Source organism: Nomascus leucogenys, chromosome 3, assembly GCF_006542625.1.
Source record: "Nomascus leucogenys isolate Asia chromosome 3, Asia_NLE_v1, whole genome shotgun sequence".
NCBI lineage: Eukaryota > Metazoa > Chordata > Mammalia > Primates > Hylobatidae > Nomascus > Nomascus leucogenys.
Window position 1 is genome coordinate 55,355,858 of NC_044383.1, and position 20,908 is coordinate 55,376,765.

At 36.9% G+C, this 20,908-nt stretch overlaps 1 long non-coding RNA gene across 1 annotated transcript in view; it reads right to left on the reverse strand.

Annotated features, from left to right (window-relative positions):
- The window catches only part of LOC105738982, a 635,360-nt gene that overhangs the window by 15,958 nt on the left and 598,494 nt on the right, over window positions 1-20,908 (reverse strand). The window contains exon 3 of the long non-coding RNA XR_001114826.2: window positions 3,792-3,876. This is a non-coding gene — a long non-coding RNA (uncharacterized LOC105738982). The remainder of the gene's footprint in view (window positions 1-3,791; window positions 3,877-20,908) is intronic.

Below are 20,908 nucleotides of genomic sequence, written 5' to 3' on the forward strand. Positions count from 1 at the left end.
AATGTGTTGAGTGTACACTATGTAAAAACTATACCTTCAAAAGAAGTGAATGTACATAGCAATGTGAATAAATATTAATAATGTAGTGCTTATAAAAAATTAAAGCCATAAAGTGATCTGTGGTATTTTCAAATACCATTTTTGAAAATTAAAAACACAGGTACAGTCAAAACAACCTATAGATTTTACAAAGATGCACAGATATCTAAGAGTATGCATTAAACATATTAAGGTGGATGTGCATGGTAGGGAAAGGGAGGGAAGAATGGAAATTGGAAAAAAGGGAAAAAACAAAATAATCAGAACAGTCCTGTAAAAGGTGGACCATGACCAGACTAGTATAATGATGGCAAACTTGGGCACTCAAGATACTAAAAATAAATAAATAAATAAATAAATAAATAAATAAATATTGTAAAGAAAGGAAATTCTTGGACAGACACCCACAGAAGCAGATGATCTGCATATGCTGCATAAAATGTGCATTTTTTAACAAGCTTGCAAGCCCATTCTTATATATGTGGAAGTTCAAGTTCAGAATTTGGAATTGGGACTGATGACACTAGATTTGCTTCTAGTTCTGTCAGTAATATGCTCAGTTTCCTAATTCTCTAGGTTTCCATTTCCTTATTCTTCACTTATTATATAGAATTTATCTTATCTGACTCTTCAGTGAGGAAATTTTTTTTAATGTGATTATTCTGGAAACATGTCAGTAAAATGATTATTAGATTTTATTAAATTTTATGTACAAACTAAGGAGTTCAGGACTCAGATTTTGTACAGCCTGTAGAAGGAAACAAAATAGAGACAAATCCTGCAGAATTTGGATGATGGGTATATTTAATTAGGAAAATTGCCAGATCAGTTCTAAAATAGAAGCCAAACATAAAACATGCAAGAAGGCAGTGTAGGGTTCTTCCAACAGAGGTGGGAATTTATACGTTGTAGGAGGAAACCACATGGACAGCCCATGTATTTTAATCACTAGGAATTTGGCATCCAGAGATTTATTTTTACTTCACAGCCTGAAAATATGCAGCTTACAAGAATAAATAACATTTCTTGAAACAATTTTTCTGGAAGACAAAGATTGCTTTCCATTTTTCCCAATCTGGGGAGAAAATGTCATTACTGCTCCCTTTATTTCTCTGCCCAGTTATGTACTTACATTTTGGAAAAGGAAAAATGTAATTCAAATGTATAATACTATCCTGAAATCAGACACTATATACAGAAGTTCTTCATTGAACGGGATTTTTTCCCTCCCTGCCTCACAGTTAGCTGGCAATGTCTGGGATCATTTCTGGTTTTCAGAGCTGGAGTGAGTAGGATAGCTGTTGGCATCTACTGTGTAGTGGCCGGAGACGCTGATATATATCCTACAATTCATAGGATAGCACATGCAATGAAGAATTATCCCATCCAAATTGTTCACATTGCCACTGATAAGAAACCCTGTTATGTAGTATTACTTCATCATTCTATTTACATCATGCTTAATTCAAATGAGCTCTATAGGAACAATCTAGTAAAATCTCTTACATTTGTTTTACAGACAATATTATAGTATTGAATATAGCTTATGACTGCCCACCATCCATTTAACCATCTATCTGTTTTTCACTCATTGAACTAGTGTGCGTTGGCTGTCTACTATGTGCCAATAATCACGCAAAGCACTCCAAAGCCAAGGAAGAGTAAGACCTAGTCATTGCATTAGAGATAATCTCGGTTCACCTAAGGAAGTGTTATGATATAATCTAATATGGTAAAAAACCATCATGGTACAACAAGCTAACATAGAGGAGAGAATAATTATATATTGCTATGCTGTATAAATTAATAAAATGTAATAAAATCATCACAGCATTTTAATATGCTAAATACTGTAACATACATATACATACATATATGAAAGTCTAAATACCCAATAAATGTCATTATTTTAATTAATTTTGCATTTTCATAAGAACTCATCACTCACTTCTGGAGATTTGCCAAATAGAGTTTGAAAGTGTGTGCTGTCCTGTTCACATCACAGATGATCAATACAATGACACATGCCATATACATGTAAGATTAAAGAGAACTTCTCTGAAAAATCATCATGATGAGGCTCATTTTTTATGCACTAGGCAGCCAAAGTATGAACAATCAGTACATTAAAAATTCAGAGAATCCAAGAAAAAAAAGCATCTTACGTATTAAAGGAAGAGAAAATGGCCCATAATATATTCAATATGTGCCTCTGTGGACTTGTAAAGTCTCTGTAAATAGAGCAGACTCTTTCCCACTTATTTCAAGAGCTACTCATCAAAGTTTTCCTATTGCAAATCTCCTCCATTCTGTTTAATTACTTTTCAAAATTTTTAGAAATTGAGTATGACATTTGTTACTCCTATCTTTGAGTAAGGCTATTCATTTTTTTCTAAAATAATGATTTTGAGATAAATTTGCCACATGAGAAGAGGGAGTCCACCAAGTTTTGTGACAATAACTTTGACCTAGTCTGGCAGAGCAGGTTTCTTGTAAGGAATTTCTGGGGAAGAAGTGATCCAGGAAGCCGAAGCTCCTGGCCCATAATATATTATGCTACTTTCTATCAGTCTATGTGATTAGGTGGTCCACATGCTTACTGATACACTAGGCTTATTGAAGCTGGTGTCCTTGACTCACAAAGGGAAAAAAAAAAAAACAAAAGCAGTATAAGAAAATAGACTCAAGGATTGTTCCTGTGTCGTGAACTGATGTGTTTCCTGACATAGCTGACTGGTCCAAAAAAATTAAAATGTTAGAGATTTTGACATAACGGGGCATATGGAACAAGTGGTATATGAAATTACCTTTTTCTCACTAAGGAAGTTTTAAATGTTCTGTTATAATTTCTTAAAATAGACATACAGAAATTTAGAAAAATTCCAAGCAAGAAAAATATGTCCATGTGCCAGAGATATTGCTCTTCTAAGTGAATTTTAAAACATATTATCAATTTCATTTTCAACATGTTTTCAGAAAATGCTTTTAGTGCCACTATGTTTACTCTTTTTAACTGTATACATCAATGGATCATTCCACTGAAATATACTCCATATGAACAAGAGAAATTTATCTGACATACTAAAGGCTTCTATAGAAGATAAGATACAAGCCTAAGCACGCAACATTCTCAAACGTCGTATCAATAGAAGGAAAAAGTAAATGTGTGAGAAAACCTCTCAGACCAAAAAGCAGACAAATAGAGGAAATTATATGCAAATTTACAAGGCGTAGAAACTCCAGGAAGGAAATATAAATATATATATTTGAACAATCATATACATACATATGTACGTATGTGTATATGTATGTATATATATGTCATGTGCCAATGTACTTCATAGAGTTTTTTATGCCTAAGGGAAGTTGTCAGAAATGTCATGAGGAATGACAAGAACAATAAAATGCATAATCCAGATGTCCAAGTCATCTACATCTCCATGTAGTCAAGATACTTAAAAATTGTGGTAGAAACAGCAGAAAGGGAACAAATGCTTCCTGCCCTGGATGAGCACTCTCTTAATCATACTGTCAATTTCTTTCTTTCTTTTCTTTAAATGTTTACTATTTCTGGTTATAAAAGTGACATATTTGTTGCCAAAATATTAAAAATACACAAATAATCTTTTTAAAAGATATTGTTACCACCCAGAATTTAAAGTATATTCCTCCAAAAACATTTTCATCTTAACATTAAGATGAAGAATGATTGGCAGCTGTTAGCACTGATTTTGTAGTCCTACTCAGTGTACCTGGACTATGGGCAACTCATGTCAGCCTTCTGCCATCGACAGGGATCTTGAGAAGCCTGCCAACACATCTCAGTCAGTCTTCTTTCTAGAGAGGGAAGAGAGAGGAAGGAAATAGAAGAGAAATAATTAATAAAATAGAGTAAGATGAAGCTGATAGTATTTGCATTTAGAATATTAGCCCTCAGCAGTGAGGAGAATGGGGTCTTCTGGGAATTAGGAAACTAGGAACCATAGATGGTTCCACATTTTACCTGCCAAGTATTTTCTAGACTGTGTCTAAGAACAAAGATACTGGAGGTCTTTGCGTCATATTTTAAAGAAATACTTCAATCTCGGACATTGGTAAATGGAATAAAGGACATTGTGTGTATGTATGTACCCATTTTTCTTATTTTAATAATCAGTGGCTTATATTAACTGTTTCCTATGTGTCATGCACTATGCTGGACTTTACATGCATTATTTCATTATTTTTTTTCATTTTATAGATAAACTGAGTAGAAAAGGAAAGATATAATCAACAGTTACAAAGTAGCAGAGGCTGGGCCAAAATCTATTTAGATCTGATGCCAGGGCCACTATCCTCCACCACACTTCCCTATCCTTACCAGCCCCAACAACTATGTGGACCATTTTTTAAAAGAATATCTTTCAAGGTATAAGATTTCCAAAAGAAAATTTTTTAACTAATTAGTTATTAGAAAATTGTGAGATACAATTTTTAAAATGCACCGTGTGGAAAGCAAGTGAAGACTTTGAAAGAGCCAGCCACTGTTGATTAACATTATCTTTATAAAATAGCATGTCTTTTAATCGTTTAATGGTGATGTATAATGCCATAATCAGTTAAAGAGTTTATCTCATGTCATTACATCATCTTTACATTGTATTTTTAAAAAAACATACTATCCTGCGACTGAAATAATAATTCCTGATCCATCGATCTTTCAAACATAGTCGTATCATCCTAAAGACACTGATAAAATAGAAACAAAAAATGAACTAGTTGGACTTACATTTTGGAAGTGTTTTAACTCCCTCAAATAAATTGAGCAGGTAGTAAGCAAAAAGACTTCCACAGTACCTGTTGGTATCTTAGTGGGTTAAAAAATAGAAATTATCTGTTCTGTACTCATAAGCATAATGATTTCTAAAATATTTGAAAACAAAACAGCAGGGAGTTGTTGTTTAATGGATAAAAAGTTTAGTTTTCCAAAATAAAGAGTTCTGGAGAGTGCTTGCATAACAATGTGAATGTACTTAACACTACTCAACTGCACATTTTAAAAAAGGTTAAGATGATAAATTTTATGTTATTTGTATTTTACCGAATAAAATACAAGTAAAAATGAAAACAAAATAGCATTGGTCTCAGGTCAGAGTTTTCTCTCCTGGCCTTCTCTTCTGCCCAACTCTGAGTCCTCCTTTAACTGAATAAATTCAGTTTGTGAGCAAAAGAAGAACAATTTTCTATCACAATCATTACAACTTTTAAAATATGTCAGTGGTTTACCTGCCTATTAATTTGTATGGTTTCTCATAGTTACTATAAATATTGAGGAATTACTTGCTTTCTGAGTTGATAGATTAAAAGAAGAGATCTCTCACTATGGCTTTGCTTTTCTTACTAGAATTTTTTCTGCATTTCTCTAGGACTTATCACAGTGAATGGCAGTCTTGATCACCACCCTTACTGATTATCTTTTACATAGATTCCAAAGAAGGGATGACAAAATCTAATGCCTACTGCTTGGCAAGTCCCAAAGAGATTTGTACAGATTCCCTTAGCTCGTTAGAAACAGAGTTGGAAGAGTTGTTTCTCATGGACACTTGGGCTGTTTCTTGATACATGTCAGCTCTGTGATGAGGCGTACCCCAACCTTGTCAGAAGCCAGTTTTGGCATGTCAAAGATGGAGTCGCATGGCAAACTAATCTTCAGGCAGTTAACCATAGAAGACATGAGGTAGTCTATTCCCAAGAGTCCAGCCCCAAGAGTCCAAGCTACTCCTCTGTACCAGAGATTAAGAATACAGTGGAATTCTAGCATATCAATGCTGCTTGGAAAATGTACACTTTCCATCTTAATCAAAATCCAGTTTCATTATGGTTTCTCCTACTGGGTACTATTTCTTTTGGCTTTAATCTAAGTAGCAGTTGCCCAAAATAGAATCCCCATTCAGCTATGAGTCAAACTCAATTGCACTGTTTATCCTAGAGTTTGACCAGCTTCGGACATCCAGAGCTGGAAATAAAGGATCAAGGAAAACCAACAACTTTCTCAAAATACAGACTGGAACACACGTGCCTCATCAACAGCTTTGCTGACCTAGCTTCTCCTTCGAGAATTTGGCTTGACTTTGAGGCATTCATTTTCAGTGAGGTGAATGAAGAGTTGGCAGTCTGGCTCTCACTTACTGTAATTGAGTCAGACAATTAAATTGCCTCCCAGTTACTGAAAATGTAAACCACATACACGTTATGTAGGCCACAGCATTCCAGTGGTGCATGTCCAGTATAGTGACTTAATGCCTGGATATGGAGGACATTTGAGTCAAAGCAGTACAGCACGCTGGCACAGCAGATGCACATGCGTGCACCAAGGGAAACACCAAAGGTCTGTAGCTTTGGAAGATATCCTAGAATCAGCGCTCCAGCACGTGGAGTTATTTAGACAAAACAATGTGTCAGCTTATCATTGTGCTATAATTTTTGGATAGCTTTCCTTAAAAATCTTAAAATGAAGTGTGTTTTAAAAATATTTTTCTTTACATAGAACCCGCCCCAAAATTCTCCATTTGTCTTCCCAAAATCAAAGTTGTACTTAAAGATGTAAAATAAACATTTTTGCACTGAGTACTTGAAGGAAGGCTGACCAATGTCTCATTCTCAGTTTGTGACGTTATGTAGACTTTGGAGAAAGCCAACTTAGTGACATTGGCAGAACTGAGGAAAGGGGGTAGACTGTGCATATGTTTAACTTGATATAACATGAATGTCAGTGCTGTCAATTGATTATTTTAATATCAGTGGTGATGAGGAAGCAATGTGTTTTATAATCAACCTTACTTTCAGGTTAATAGCTATTTTTTAATATCTTAAAATTTTATAATACAAAAACATTATAATCCTATAATACAAAAAATGTTATAATACAAAAAATAGACTATTAAAAGTGTTACTTAAGAAAAAAATATTTGATCTGTATTTGGATTTTCCTTGGCAAATCTTACATCTCAGAGCTGTAACCTCCCACTCTGTAAGTTTTTTGGTATCTGGCTCCATCAGCACATGTCAAATGTTAAAGGAATGCTTTTCTAGCCTAGCACAAGCAGAATTACCAAGATACATTTGTATGCATGTATGTGTTTGTGTATGTGTGTGTGCCCCAGCCAGGGATATTTCCTGGGCAAGCATCTTTACTGATTCTTTTTTCAATCCGTTCCTGTACTTAGCATACCATGCTCATAGAATTACATTAAGAGTTTAATGAGGAAATCCAGTGTTTTCCTAGTGGACTTGCTCTCTAAGTCTCCCCATCTCTATTCTGAGTGTTCTGCTTATGAGATTATCTTCATTAGCATTAACCTTTCTCCAATAGTCTTGGGTTAAAAGATAAAATCTAAACCTGTGAGTCTGGCTATTATTTTGCTACCCAGCTTTATTGCTTTCATTTTGAGTGCAATAAGGTTATACATTTCTCAGTTTCAGAGGAACATATTCACGCTAGTTCCACCTCTTTCAGGCTTTCTCAAACCAACCTTCTTCATGAAGCTTCTCTCATTCTAAGGACGGAGCCAAGTGCTCTATAATAAAGGTATACTTGTCCAATTTCCAAGTGTATGCCTTGACACAATGATAGAAGAAACTAAAACACTAATGGTGAAAAATAGTCATTATACCAAGTCCTGTTCCCATTAATTACTTTTTAAATTTTCTAATTCAAGGAATGCATTAATTTATATTTCAAGGAATACATTAATTCCTAATTCAAAGAATGCATTGTGATGTTTAGGGGAAGTGAGGAAATAACATGGTTAGTGTATGTATGTCCTATGCTTTAGATAGGCAGATATTCTCATGCTGCTATGAAGAAATACCCGAGATTGGGTAATTTATAAAGAAAAAAGGTTTAATTGACTCACAGTTCTGCAGGGCTGAGGAAGCCTCAGGAAACTTACAATCATGGCAGAAGGGGAAGCAAACATGTCCGTCTTCACATCATGGCAGGAAGGAGAAGTGCAAAACAAAAGGGGGAAAAGCCCCTTACGAAACCATCAGATCTTGTGAGAACTCACTCACTATCACAAGAACAGCATGGAGGTAACAACTCCCATGGTTCAATTACCTCCCATCAGGTCCTTCCCATGACATGTGGGGATTATGGGAATTACAATTCAATATATTTGGATGGGGGACACAGCCAAACCATATCATAAACATAACACACACAACATATACAATTTTAGAACACAGTATTAAAAATAAATTTTAAATCTTAATAAGCATTTATATCAGTTTATAAAATTCTTTGTTCTACAAGTCTTTGTTATACAAAAGTTCTTAAATAGCCAAAATAAACAAAGCATATAAATACAGCAAAAGACAAAATTATGACATATATTACATTATGAAAACTAGTTTAAAAATTCTCTCATAATGAAGAATTATAAAAGATGTCAACATACCAAATAAATTTTCCCAGAAAAGTTTCCAAGGCACAAAGCATATAATCCCAAATATCACCTATAAATGCGATGAAAAATAACTCTAATTCACAATAGCAATTAATTTACAAACATCTACGTTTGCCTCTAATAAGAAACATGTTACCAATTTAGAGAAAATAACAACAGAGTATAAGACAATTTGACAAGAAATAAAATGTTCGTATTTTAAAAGATGTCAATAATTTTCCCCAAATTATGATAACACTGACAAACTTGCAATGAAATATTTTAAGCAAAAAATGAAGGAAAAAACTATAAAATAAATTTCAAAAGCCCAAATTTACTCCTATTAAAAAAATATGCTCAGAGGCTGGCATCAATGTTCAGTTGTGGAGCATGAAGTAGGGAGTGTGCAGATGTTGTTAAAATAGGGGGAAGCCTCACCTCAGGAGTGACAGACACCAAAGGCAGACAATCAAATAGAATTAGAAAGTGTGATAAAACAAGGTTCAACAAAAGGAAAGCAGACAGAATTGGTGGCCAATTAGAGGGAAGGAGATACAGATTGAATCTACAAAATCTGAAACGTTCCAAAATCCTAAAATTTTGATCACCAACATAGTACTCAAAATGAATACTCTTTGGAGCATTTCGGATTCTGGATTTGTAGGTTTGGGACGTTAAACCTAATACAGATATTCAAAAATCTGAAAAAATAAAAAATCTGACACTTCAGTCGTAAGCATTAAAGAAAGGAACATTTTACCTGTATATATCACGTCTCAAACATCATGCCAAAAATCCCAAAATTCTAGTAGCAAATCTAAGTAGAAATAGTACATAGAAAAGAGTCTAGACATAAAACTATGAAAGAGACGCTACTTCTTATCATTGGTCTGACCAGGATATAGTATGGGAGTGAGTTGGCATGCATATACAAAAATTAACTGGGAAGAATGAGAGTTGTGAATAAAAAGAAAATGGGATGACTAGCTCTATCCTTTGTTAAAACATAAATATAATGATTTTCTTTTTAAAAAATAGCTTTAAAAGCATGACGCAGTAAGACGGAAAGACAGAATCTAATACTAAGTGGTATTATGACAGAACAAAAGAAACATCACAATTTAGCTTCACCCAAGGCTGTTGAGAGAAATAATTAGTAATTTATAAGAAAAATATGTTTAAATCTCACATCTCATCATAATATAAAATACATTTCAATGGGCATATAGAATTAACTATATTTTAAAACAAAAAAGAAAATGGGAATTTACTATTTCATACCTATTTATAGAGTGCCTATGTGTATGTTATTACTCCTATTCTGAGTGAAACAGGTCATCGCTGAAGAGTTTTAAACAGAGGAGTGAGATCATCTTACTTAACATTTAAAAAAAAGTCCCTGGGCCAGACGCGGTGGCTCACGCCTGTAATCCCAGCACTTTGGAAGGCCGAGGCGGGCAGATCATGAGGTCAGAAGATCGAGACCATCCTGGCTAACACAGTGAAACCCCATCTCTGCTAAAAATAAATACAAAAAATTAGCCGGGCGTGGTGGCGGGTACCTGTAGTCCCAGCTACTCGGAGGCTGAGGCAGGAGAATGGCGTGAACCTGGGAGGCGGAGCTTGCAGTGAGCAGAGATCGCGCCACTGCACTCCAGCCTGGGCGACAGAGCAAGACTCCGTCTCAAAAAAAAAAAAAAAAAAAAAAAAAAAAAAATCCTCTCTCTACTATAGTGAGAATAGACCATGAGGAAGCAAGAGTAGATTCTACTTAGAGTAATGCAGGTAAGAAAGATGGTAGTAAGTTGTATTCAAATTATGAGTGCATTTCAAATAAAGAGTAAATGGGATTTGAGAAGAAACTCAGTGAGGATTTTGAGAGAAAGAGAGAGCCTAAGATTATTCCAAATTTTTGGCCAGAGCAACTGGAAAGATGTCATTTACTGAGATGGGAAGTCTGTGGGAGGATCATTTGGGGACAAGATTAGAAGTTCACTTTTGGACATGTTTGCTTGAGATTCTGATTAGATATCCAAGTAGAGATGTCAGGCTGGGTGGAGTAGGGGGAGTGGGTGGCATTTGATTTAGTCTAGAGTTTGGGAAAGAGGTCTGGGTTGAAGATATAAGTGTTCAAGTTTTCAGAATATAGATGGTATTTAAAGTTGCAAGATGTGAGTAAAGACTGAGGAAATGGGGAGAAATCAACAAAGGAGACTAAAAAGGAGCACCCAGTGAAAAGAGGAAAATCAGGAGTTCATTGTCCTGGAAGCCAAGAGGGGGACAAAAGTGTTTCAAGCTGGAGGGAGAGACCAGTTGAGCCAAATGCTCCTGATAGATCAAGCAAGATGACAACAGAGAATTGTATTTTGTACTGAGGATTGGAGGACGTGGTGACAGAGTGAAGGGCAGTTTTAGTGGAAGGATTTTAGCAAGAACTTGATTGGAGTGGGATCAAAAAAGGATGGATTAAAGGAATTGAAGATAGTACACATAAACAATTTTGAGAAGTTTTGCAATCAATGGTAACAAAGAAATGAAAGTGTCTGGAGGGAGATATGGATTCAGGAGATAAATTTTTGTTTGGTTGGTTTTTAAGTGGAGAGAAATTAAAATATGTTTGCCAAATGGGGTTACATTTGGCAGAGGAAAAATTCATAATGTAAGGAAAAGAAGAAAAAATATGAACCGATGACCTTGAGTAGGTGCGAGTTGAATGAACTCTAATATAAAAGTGGAAGGTGTTGAACTTTGTTAGGTATGAGACCATCCATCAGTAGTAACATGAGGGAGGGTGGACATATGGGCACAGATACAGGTAAGATGGTAGATGTGGCAGTAGAGGCATGGTATTAATATTTAACTATCTGTTGTAGATTGTTTTCAATTACGTCTACCAACAGTTACTCTTATCCCTCTGTTCGTATACAGTTTCTCATATCAACAGGCTGAATCTATTTCCTTCTCTTGGATCCTGGCTTTGTGTGTTGCTTTGACCAATAGAATACAGTAGTGACATTTTGAGATTTCAACCCCAGGCCTTAAGGAATTGGCAATTTCTGCTTCCTCGTTCTTAAAGCCCAGCTTCCATGCTTAGAAAAAGTAGACTACTGAATGCATAGGGGCCACACGTAGAACCATAAAGGATGAAAGGCCCTCTTGGAGATTCTAGCTCATCAGTGCTCCTGGCTGAGTGACCCTACACCCAGTGCAGAAAAACAAAATGACTCACTGAACCTGAATTCCTGACCCATCAAGAAATAATAAATATTTTTGTATTTTTTTATTATTATTATTATTATACTTTAAGTTTTAGGGTACATGTGCACAACGTGCTGGTTTGTTACATATGTATACATGTGCCATGTTGGTGTGCTGCACCCCATTAACTCGTCAGTCATTTAACATTTGGTATATCTCCTAATGCTGTCCCTCCCCCCTCCCCCCACCCTACAACAGTCCCCGGAGTGTGATGTTCCCCTTCCTGTCTCCATGTGTTCTCATTGTTCAATTCCCACCTATGAGCGAGAACATGCGGTGTTTGGATTTTTGTCCTTGCGATAGTTTACTGAGAATGATGGTTTCCAGCTTCATCCATGTCCCTTCAAAGGACATGAACTCATTATTTTTTGTGGCTGCATAGTATTCCATGGTGTATATGTTCCACATTTTCTTAATCCAGTCGATCATTGTTGGACATTTGGCTTGGCTCCAAGTCTTTGCTATTGTGAATAGTGCTGCTATAAACATACGTGTGCATGTGTCTTTATAGCACCACGATTTATAATCCTTTGGGTGTATACCCAGTAATGGGATGGTTGGGTCAAATTGTACTTCTAGTTCTAGATCCCTGAGGAATCACCACACTGACTTCCATAATGGTTGAAATAGTTTACAGTCCCACCAACAGTATAAAAGTGTTCCTATTAGTCCACATCCTCTCCAGCACCTGTTGTTTCCTGATTTTTTAATGATGGCCATTCTAACTGGTGTGAGATGGTAGCTCATTGTGGTTTTGATTTGCATTTTTCTGATGGCCAGTGATGATGAGCATTTTTTCATGTGTTTTTTGGCTGCATACATGTCTTCTTTTGAGAAGTGTCTGTTCATATCCTTTGCCCACTTTTTGATGGGGTTGTTTGTTTTTTTCGTGTAAATTTGTTTGAGTTCATTATAGATTCTGGATATTAGCCCTTTGTCAGATGAGTAGGTTGCAAAAATTTTCTCCCATTCTGTGATTGCCTGTTCACTCTGATGGTGGTTTGTTTGCTGTGCAGAGCTCTTTAGTTTAATTAGATCGCATTTGTCAATATTGGCTTTTGTTGCCATTGCTTTTGTTGCCATTGCTTTTGGTGTTTTAGACATGAAGTCCTTGCCCACGCCTATGTCCTGAATGGTATTGCCTAGGATTTCTTCTAGGGTTTTTATGATTTTAGGTCTAACATGTAAGTCTTTAATCCATCTTGAATTAATTTTTGTATAAGGTGTAAGGAAGGGATGCAGTTTCAGGTTTCTACATATGGCTAGCCAGTTTTCCCAGCACTATTCATTAAATAGGGAATCCTTTCCCCATTGCTTGTTTTTGTCACGTTTGTCAAAGATTAGATAGTTGTAGATATGCGGCATTATTTCTGAGGGCGCTCTTCTGTTCCATTGGTTTATATCTCTGTTTTGGTACCAGTACCATGCTGTTTTGGTTACTGTAGCCTTGTAGTATAGTTTGAAGTCAGGTAACGTGATGCCTCCAGCTTTGTTCTTTTGGCTTAGGATTGACTTGGCAATGTGGGCTCTTTTTGGTTTCATATGAAATTTAAAGTAGTTTTTCCAATTCTGTGAAGAAAGTCATTGGTAGGTTGATGGGGATGGCATGGAATCTATAAATTACCTTGGGCAGTATGGCCATTTTCACGATATTGATTCTTCCTATCCATGAGCATGGAATGTTCTTCCATTTGTTTGTATCCTCTTTTACGTCATTGAGCAATGGTTTGTAGTTCTCCGTGAAGAGGTCCTTCACATCCCTTGTAAGTTGGATTCCTACATATTTTATTCTGTTTGGAGCAATTGTGAATGGGAGTTCACTCATGATTTGGCTCTCTGTTTGTCTGTTATTGGTGTATAAGAATGCTTGTGATTTTTGCACATTGATTTTGTATGCTGAGACTTTGCTGAAGTTGCTTATCAGCTTAAGGAGATTTTGGGCTGAGACAATGGGATTTTCTAGATATACAATCATGTCATCTGCAAACAGGGACAATTTGACTTCCTCTTTTCCTAATTGAATGCCCTTTATTTCCTTCTCCTGCCTAATTGCCCTGGCCAGAACTTCCAACACTATGTTGAATAGGAGTGGTGAGAGAGGGCATCCCTGTCTTGTGCCTGTTTTCAAAGGGAATGCTTCCAGTTTTTGTCCATTCAGTATGATATTGGCTGTGGGTTTGTCATAGATAGCTCTTATTATTTTAAGATATGTCCCATCAATACCTAATTTATTGAGAGTTCTTAGCATGAAGGGTTGTTGAATTTTGTCAAAGGCCTTTTCTGCATCTATTGAGATAATCATATGGTTTTTGTCTTTGGTTCTGTTTATATGCTGGATTACGTTTATTGATTTGCATATGTTGAACCAGCCTTGCATCCCAGGGATGAAGCCCACTTGATCATGGTGGATAAGCTTTTTGATGTGCTGCTGGATTCGGTTTGCCAGTATTTTACTGAGGATTTTTGCATCTATGTTCGTCAAGGATATTGGTCTAAAATTCACTTTTTTTGTTGTGTCTCTGCCAGGCTTTGGTATGAGGATGATGCTGGCCTCATAAAATGAGTTAGGGAGGATTCCCTCTTTTTCTGTTGATTGGAATAGTTTCAGAAGGAATGGTACCAGCTCTTCCTTGTCCCTCTGGCAGAATTCGGCTGTGAATCCATCTGGTCCTGGACTTTTTTTGTTGGTAAGCTATTAATTATTGCCTCAATTTCTGAGCTTGTTATTGGTCTATTCAGAGATTCAACTTCTTGCTGGTTTAGTTTTGGGAGGGTGTATGTGTCGAGGAATTTATCCATTTCTTCTAGATTTTCTAATTTATTTGCGTAAAGGTGTTTATAGTATTCTCGGATGGTAGTTTGTATTTCTGTGGGATCGGTGGTGATATCCCCTTTGTCATTTTTTATTGCGTCTATTTGATTCTTCTCTCTTTTCTTCTTTATTAGTCTTGCTATCAGTCTATCAATATTGTTGATCTTTTAAAAAAATCGGCTCCTGGATTCAATGATTTTTTGAAGGATTTTTTGTGTCTCTATTTCCTTCAGTTCTGCTCTGATTTTAGATATTTCTTGCCTTCTGCTAGCTTTTGAATGTGTTTGCTCTTGCTTCTCTAGTTCTTTTAATTGTGATGTTAGGGTGTCAGTTTTAGATCTTTCCTGCTTTCTCTTGTGGGCATTTAGTGCTGTAAATTTCCCTCTACACACTGCTTTGAATGCATCCCAGAGATTCTGGTATGTTGTGTCTTTGTTCTCGTTGGTTTCAAAGAACATCTTTATTCTGCCTTCATTTCGTTATGTACCCAGTAGTCATTCAGGAGCAGGTTGTTCAGTTTCCATGTAGTTGAGCAGTTTTGAGTGAGTTTCTTAATCCTGAGTTCTAGTTTGATTGCACTGTGGTCTGAGAGACAGTTTGTTATAATTTCTGTTCTTTTACATTTGCTGAGGAGTGCTTTACTTCCAACTATGTGGTCAATTTTGGAATAGGTGTGGTGTGGTGCTGAAAAGAATGTATATTCTGTTGATTTGGGGTGGAGAGTTCTGTAGATGTCTATTAGGTCTGCTTGGTGGAGAGCTGAGTTCAATTCCTGGGTATCCATGTTAACTTTCTGTCCTGTTGATCTGTCTAATGTTGACAGTGGGGTGTTAAAGTCTCCCATTATTATTGTGTGGGAGTCTAAGTCTCTTTGTAGGTCACTAAGGACTTGCTTTATGTATCTGGGTGCTCCTGTATTGGGTGCATATATATTTAGGATAGTTAACTCTTCTCGTTGAATTGATCCCTTTCCCATTATCTAATGGCCTTCTTTGTGTCTTTTGATCTTTGTTGGTTTAAAGTCTGTTTTATCAGAGACTAGGATTGCAACCCCTGCCTTTTTTTGTTTTCCATTTGCTTGGTAGATCTTCCTCCATCCCTTTATTTTGAGCCTATATGTGTCTCTGCACGTGAGATGGGTTTCCTGAATACAGCACACTGATGGGTCTTTATCCAATTTGCCAGTCTGTGTCTTTTAATTGGAGCATTTAGCTCATTTACATTTAAGATTAGTATTGTTGTGTGTGAATTTGATCCTGTCATTATGATGTCAGTTGGTTATTTTGCTTGTTAGTTGATGCAGCTTCTTCCTACCCTTGATGGTCTTTACAATTTGGCATGTTTTTGCAGTGGCTGGTACCGGTTGTTCATTTCCATGTTTAGTGCTTCCTTCAGGAGCTCTTGTAGGGCAGGCCTGGTGGTGACAAAATCTCTCAGCATTTGCTTGTCTGTAAAGTATTTTATTTCTCCTTCACTTATGAAGTTTAGTTTGGCTGGATATGAAATTCGGGGTTGAAAATTCTTTTCTTTAAGAATGTTGAATATTGGCCCCCACTCTCTTCTGGCTTGTAGAGTTTCTGCCGAGAGATCCACTGTTAGTCTGATGGGCTTCCCTTTGTGGGTAACCCGACCTTTCTCTCTGGCTGCCCTTAACATTTTTTCCTTCATTTCAACTTTGGTGAATCTAACAATTATGTGTCTTGGAGTTGCTCTTCTCGAGAAGTATCTTTGTGGCGTTCTCTGTATTTCCTGAATTTGAAGGTTGGCCTGCCTTGCTAGATTGGGGCAGTTTTCCTGGATAATATCCTGCAGAGTGTTTTCCAACTTGGTTCCATTCTCCTCGTGACTTTCAGGTACACCAATCAGACGTAGATTTGGTCTTTTCACATAGTCCCATATTTCTTGGAGGCTTTGTTCATTTCTTTGTATTCTTTTTTCTCCAAACTTCTCTTCACGCTTCGTTTCATTCATTTCGTCTTCCATCACTGATACCCTTTCTTCCAGTTGATCGCATCAGTTACTGAGGCTTGTGCATTCGTCACGTAGTTCTCGTGCCATGGTTTTCAGCTCCATCAGGTCCTTTAAGGTCTTCTCTGCATTGATTATTCTAGTTATCCATTCATCTAATTTTTTTTCAAAGTTTTTAACTTCTTTGCCATTGGTTTGAACTACCTCCTTTAGCTCGGAGTAGTTTGATCTTCTGAAGCCTTCCTCTCTCAGCTCGTCAAAGTCATTCTCTGTCCAGCTTTGTTCCATTGCTGGTGAGGAGCTGCATTCCTTTGGAGGAGGAGAGGCACCCTGATTTTTAGAGTTTCCAGTTTTTCTGCTCTGTTTTTTCCCCATCTTTGTGGTTTTATCTACCTTTGGTCTTTGATGATGGTGACATATAGATGGGTTTTTGATGTGGATGCCCTTTCTGTTTGTTAGTTTTCCTTCTAACAGTCAGGATCCTCAGCTGCAGGTCTGCTGGAGTTTATTGGAGGTCCACTCCAGACCCTGTTTGCCTTGGTATCAGCAGCAGTGGCTGCAGAATAGCGGATACTGAGGAACCGCAAATGCTGCTGCCTGATTGTTCCTCCGGAAGTTTTGTCTCAGAGGAGTACCTGGCCGTGTGAGGTGTCAGTCCATCCCTACTGGGGGATGCCTCCCAATTAGCCTACTCGGGAGTCAGGGACCCACTTGAGGAGGCAGTCTGCCTGTTCTCAGATCTCAGCTGCATGCTAGGAGAACCACTACTCTCTTCAAAGCTGTCGGACAGGGACATTTAAGTCTGCAGAGGTTTTTGCTGTCTTTTGTTTGTCTGTGCCCTGCCCCCAGAGGTGGAGCCTACACAAGCAGGCAGGCCTCCTTGAGCTGTGGTGGGCTCCACCCAGTACGAGCTGCCTGGCTGCTTTGTTTACCTACTCAAGCCTGAGCAGTGGCGGGCGCTCCTCCCCCAGCCTTGCTGCCGCCTTGCAGTTTGATCTCAGACTGCTGTGCTAGCAATGAGTGAGACTCCATGGGCATAGGACCCTCCAAGCCAGGTGCGGGATATAATTTCCTGGTATGCTGTTTGTTAAGCCCTTTAGAAAAGCTCAGTATTAGGGTGGGAGTGACCCGATTTTCCAGGTGCTGTCTGTCACCCCTTTCTTTGACCATGAAAGGGAATTCCCTGACCCCTTTCACTTCCTGGGTGAGGCGATGCCTCGCCCTGCTTCCGCTCACGCATGGTGCGCTGCACCCACTGTCCTGCACCCACTTTCTGGCACTCCCCAGTGAGATGAACCTGGTACCTCAGTTGGAAATGCAGAAATCACCCGTCTTCTGCATCGCTCACACTGGGAGCTGTAGACTGGAGCTATTCCTATTCGGCCATCTTGGCTCCACAGTTCGTTTGTTTTACATTATTAAGCTTGGGGATCTTTGTTAGGCAGAAATAGTTAATATCAAATTTTTAGAAAAATAAACACCACCAATATTTGACTTGAAAGGGGAATAAAGAAAGTGTTAGGAGCCTAAGAGAAGAGGAATATATGAGATATCTTTCATACTGTTTTCAAACATTAGGAGATATGGGGGAAAATAGTATGATTGTTGGGAAGCACACAGGTAAATTTAAAGGGAAAATAATGAGTACGTCTGTTGGTTTTTCTCTATCCACATTCAGCTGCACTTCACTGTTCAGGCTTGGAGCTGGAAATAGTTGGATTTCTGCTGGTTTGGATTTTTGACAAGTGAATACAGCAAAGTGAATATTAAAGGCATAGAAGGGGGTTTTATAACAAATTGCCCTGGTATTTTATCTAATGGGCAAATGAACGTTACATTTTTCAAACTTCTCCACTGCTGACTTAAAGGAAACAACACATTTTATCAAACCACCTAGAATCTCATCAGGAAAGAATTTTTACCTATACTTCTTTGGCTCCCTTCACAACGATCCTTGTCTTTTTTTTTTGTAGGAAATCAAGGATGCTAAAAGTGAAACACCTATTATCTACTCTTTGAGAAACACAGTCAGTTTTACAAATTGTCATGATTAGAAGCTATTAGAACAGAAGCCCTGTACATAATTTTTAAAGTCCTTGATAGAGCATAGCATAGGGCTATGCAAGATAATAAAGAAAAATAGTTGAATGAATGAATGAATAAATATGTCTTTTAATTGAATTTGAGGTTTATAAATAATTGCTTAATGAGAAGGAAAAATTGATTAATCGTGAACTACCCTTGTTGTGTGCTCTGGCTAATCAGAATGGTTGGCAGATGCTCAATATAGATTTGTTCAGTTTGTTGATAAATGAATGATCTGTCTGGTAAAGCTCAAATTCTCGTTAAATGAAGAAAAAGTAATCCTTACTAAAATTTGTTTTTCTCAATCATTTTCATGTACACTTGTAAAACTTCAAATTTAGCAGAGTTTTCCTGATACAGGTTAACATTCTGAAATAGCAGCTCCTTTCCAAATCTCATTAAGATTAAGAAATTGAATAAAAGTTGCACCTTTAAATTCACACTTTTAATATTCACTGCAATTTATTTGTACTTTATTACTAAAAACATGGGTGTTTGGTTGAACATTTAACAATATATAAGCTACTGTAAGTCATATAATTTCTTTAAAATGTTTTTTGTTGTGCAGTAGAAAAGTTTGTCCTATTTTCAAGTGTTAAGACATATTGACTTAGAGCATTTTTTTTTTCTGATGTGAATGGATATAGACTTCACAGTTTCATTCCAGAAAATGAGTAAAAGTCTACTGATGCACCTCTACTTCAGGAAGATTCCAGTTTCATAATCCAGCCAAGAGAGAAGTTAAGATTCCAGTGATAAAAAGTAGCCTCTTAAAGTGTTGGTGGGCTTAATCTGCAGGGTATAGACAATCATGGAATGTCCAAATTCTGATACTGCACTTTGTTGCCTATCAATGCTTACTTTCTTCAGAAAATTGCCATTATCAGACTTTTTAGTTATGTTTTTCAGAAGAGAGTGTTACTTACAAACACTCTCTTGTAAGTAAGAGGAGAGAGTTTATTGTATAACTACTGACATGAAATATAAGTCAGTACAGTGGTTCCTAAAACTGGTCACATGAATTACCACCAAAGCTGTTTAAAATAATAATTACTGGACTCCAACTGCAAAGATTGTAATTCAGGAATATTGGGGAGACACTCAGGTGAATTTGTATATAACAAGTAACTTGGATGATTCTTCTCTAGCCAGTCTGGCACCAGTTCACTGACAGGTCTTTAAAAGTCACTGGCTTACTCAACTGAAATATATGGCAGGTGTCTGCTTGTATGACTCTATAAGGGGTGGCAAGGTAATAAAGTACATTCCTTTCTTGCAGTAAAGTAGATGCATTTATGACTATTGCTGTCACATACAAAAGAATTGATGCCTTTAGTCCAGCACTCACTTTAAAACTGCATATGACTCCTGGTGCAGCCAGTGGATTTGTATTCATTTCACATGAGATGAACTTCTTAATGATTCAAGGGTATTATTAATAGCTCTAAATCAAATGTAGCTCAGTTGTATTTCCTTTTTCAATGTCATTCTCTATGGTACATTTTGCTTCTTAAACACCCAGCAAATCTATGATTCTCAATCTGGGGCCATATCATCCATGGGGGTGTATTTTAATCTCATGAGTGTGGAAAGTACACATGTATACTTTAAAAACCCACATTCAATGTTATACTCTAATTTTTTATTTTGGGAAAAAAACCTCCTGTATTATTATCATCATGTAATCTACAGAAAGAAAACCTCAACAAAATATTTTATTATGAGAGTACACAGAAAATAATGGATTCCTCTGGGAATCATTAAATCAGTATGATGTATCAAAATCGGTGGGGGTCGTAGAAGCGTTCATGTCCTATATGCATCCAACGGAACATGCTAAAAAAAATTGATCAACATTAGATTCATGATATTATTGGTCAGTCTATTAAAATGGAGGGCACATGGGCTTTAGCATCTTTTACAACTGCTCTCTGTGACTCTCTTCTTTCCTTCCTACCACCATCTCCAAATTCCAATAGCCCTTTCTTTGATTGCCACTTCCACCCACATCTTAATGATACACTGCTCTGCCCACAGCACAAAATCCTCAGGATGATTAAGATTAAGACACTACTGCCCAGGAGGAGCTGGCACTTGACTTCTGCATATTGACTTTGAAATCAATGAGATAATTACACAGCTCTTCATTCCACATTCCCTGAATAGTTTGATTGTGTGTTGAAGTAATTTACCCTGAAGCTTAATCCATAAATTTGTTGTAAAAATGAAAGAAAGATCCAGTGAATTATGTACAATGTCAAACACCTATTAGATTTGGTATTTGGAAAATGTTAAACCACTGTAAAATAACTGATTTTCA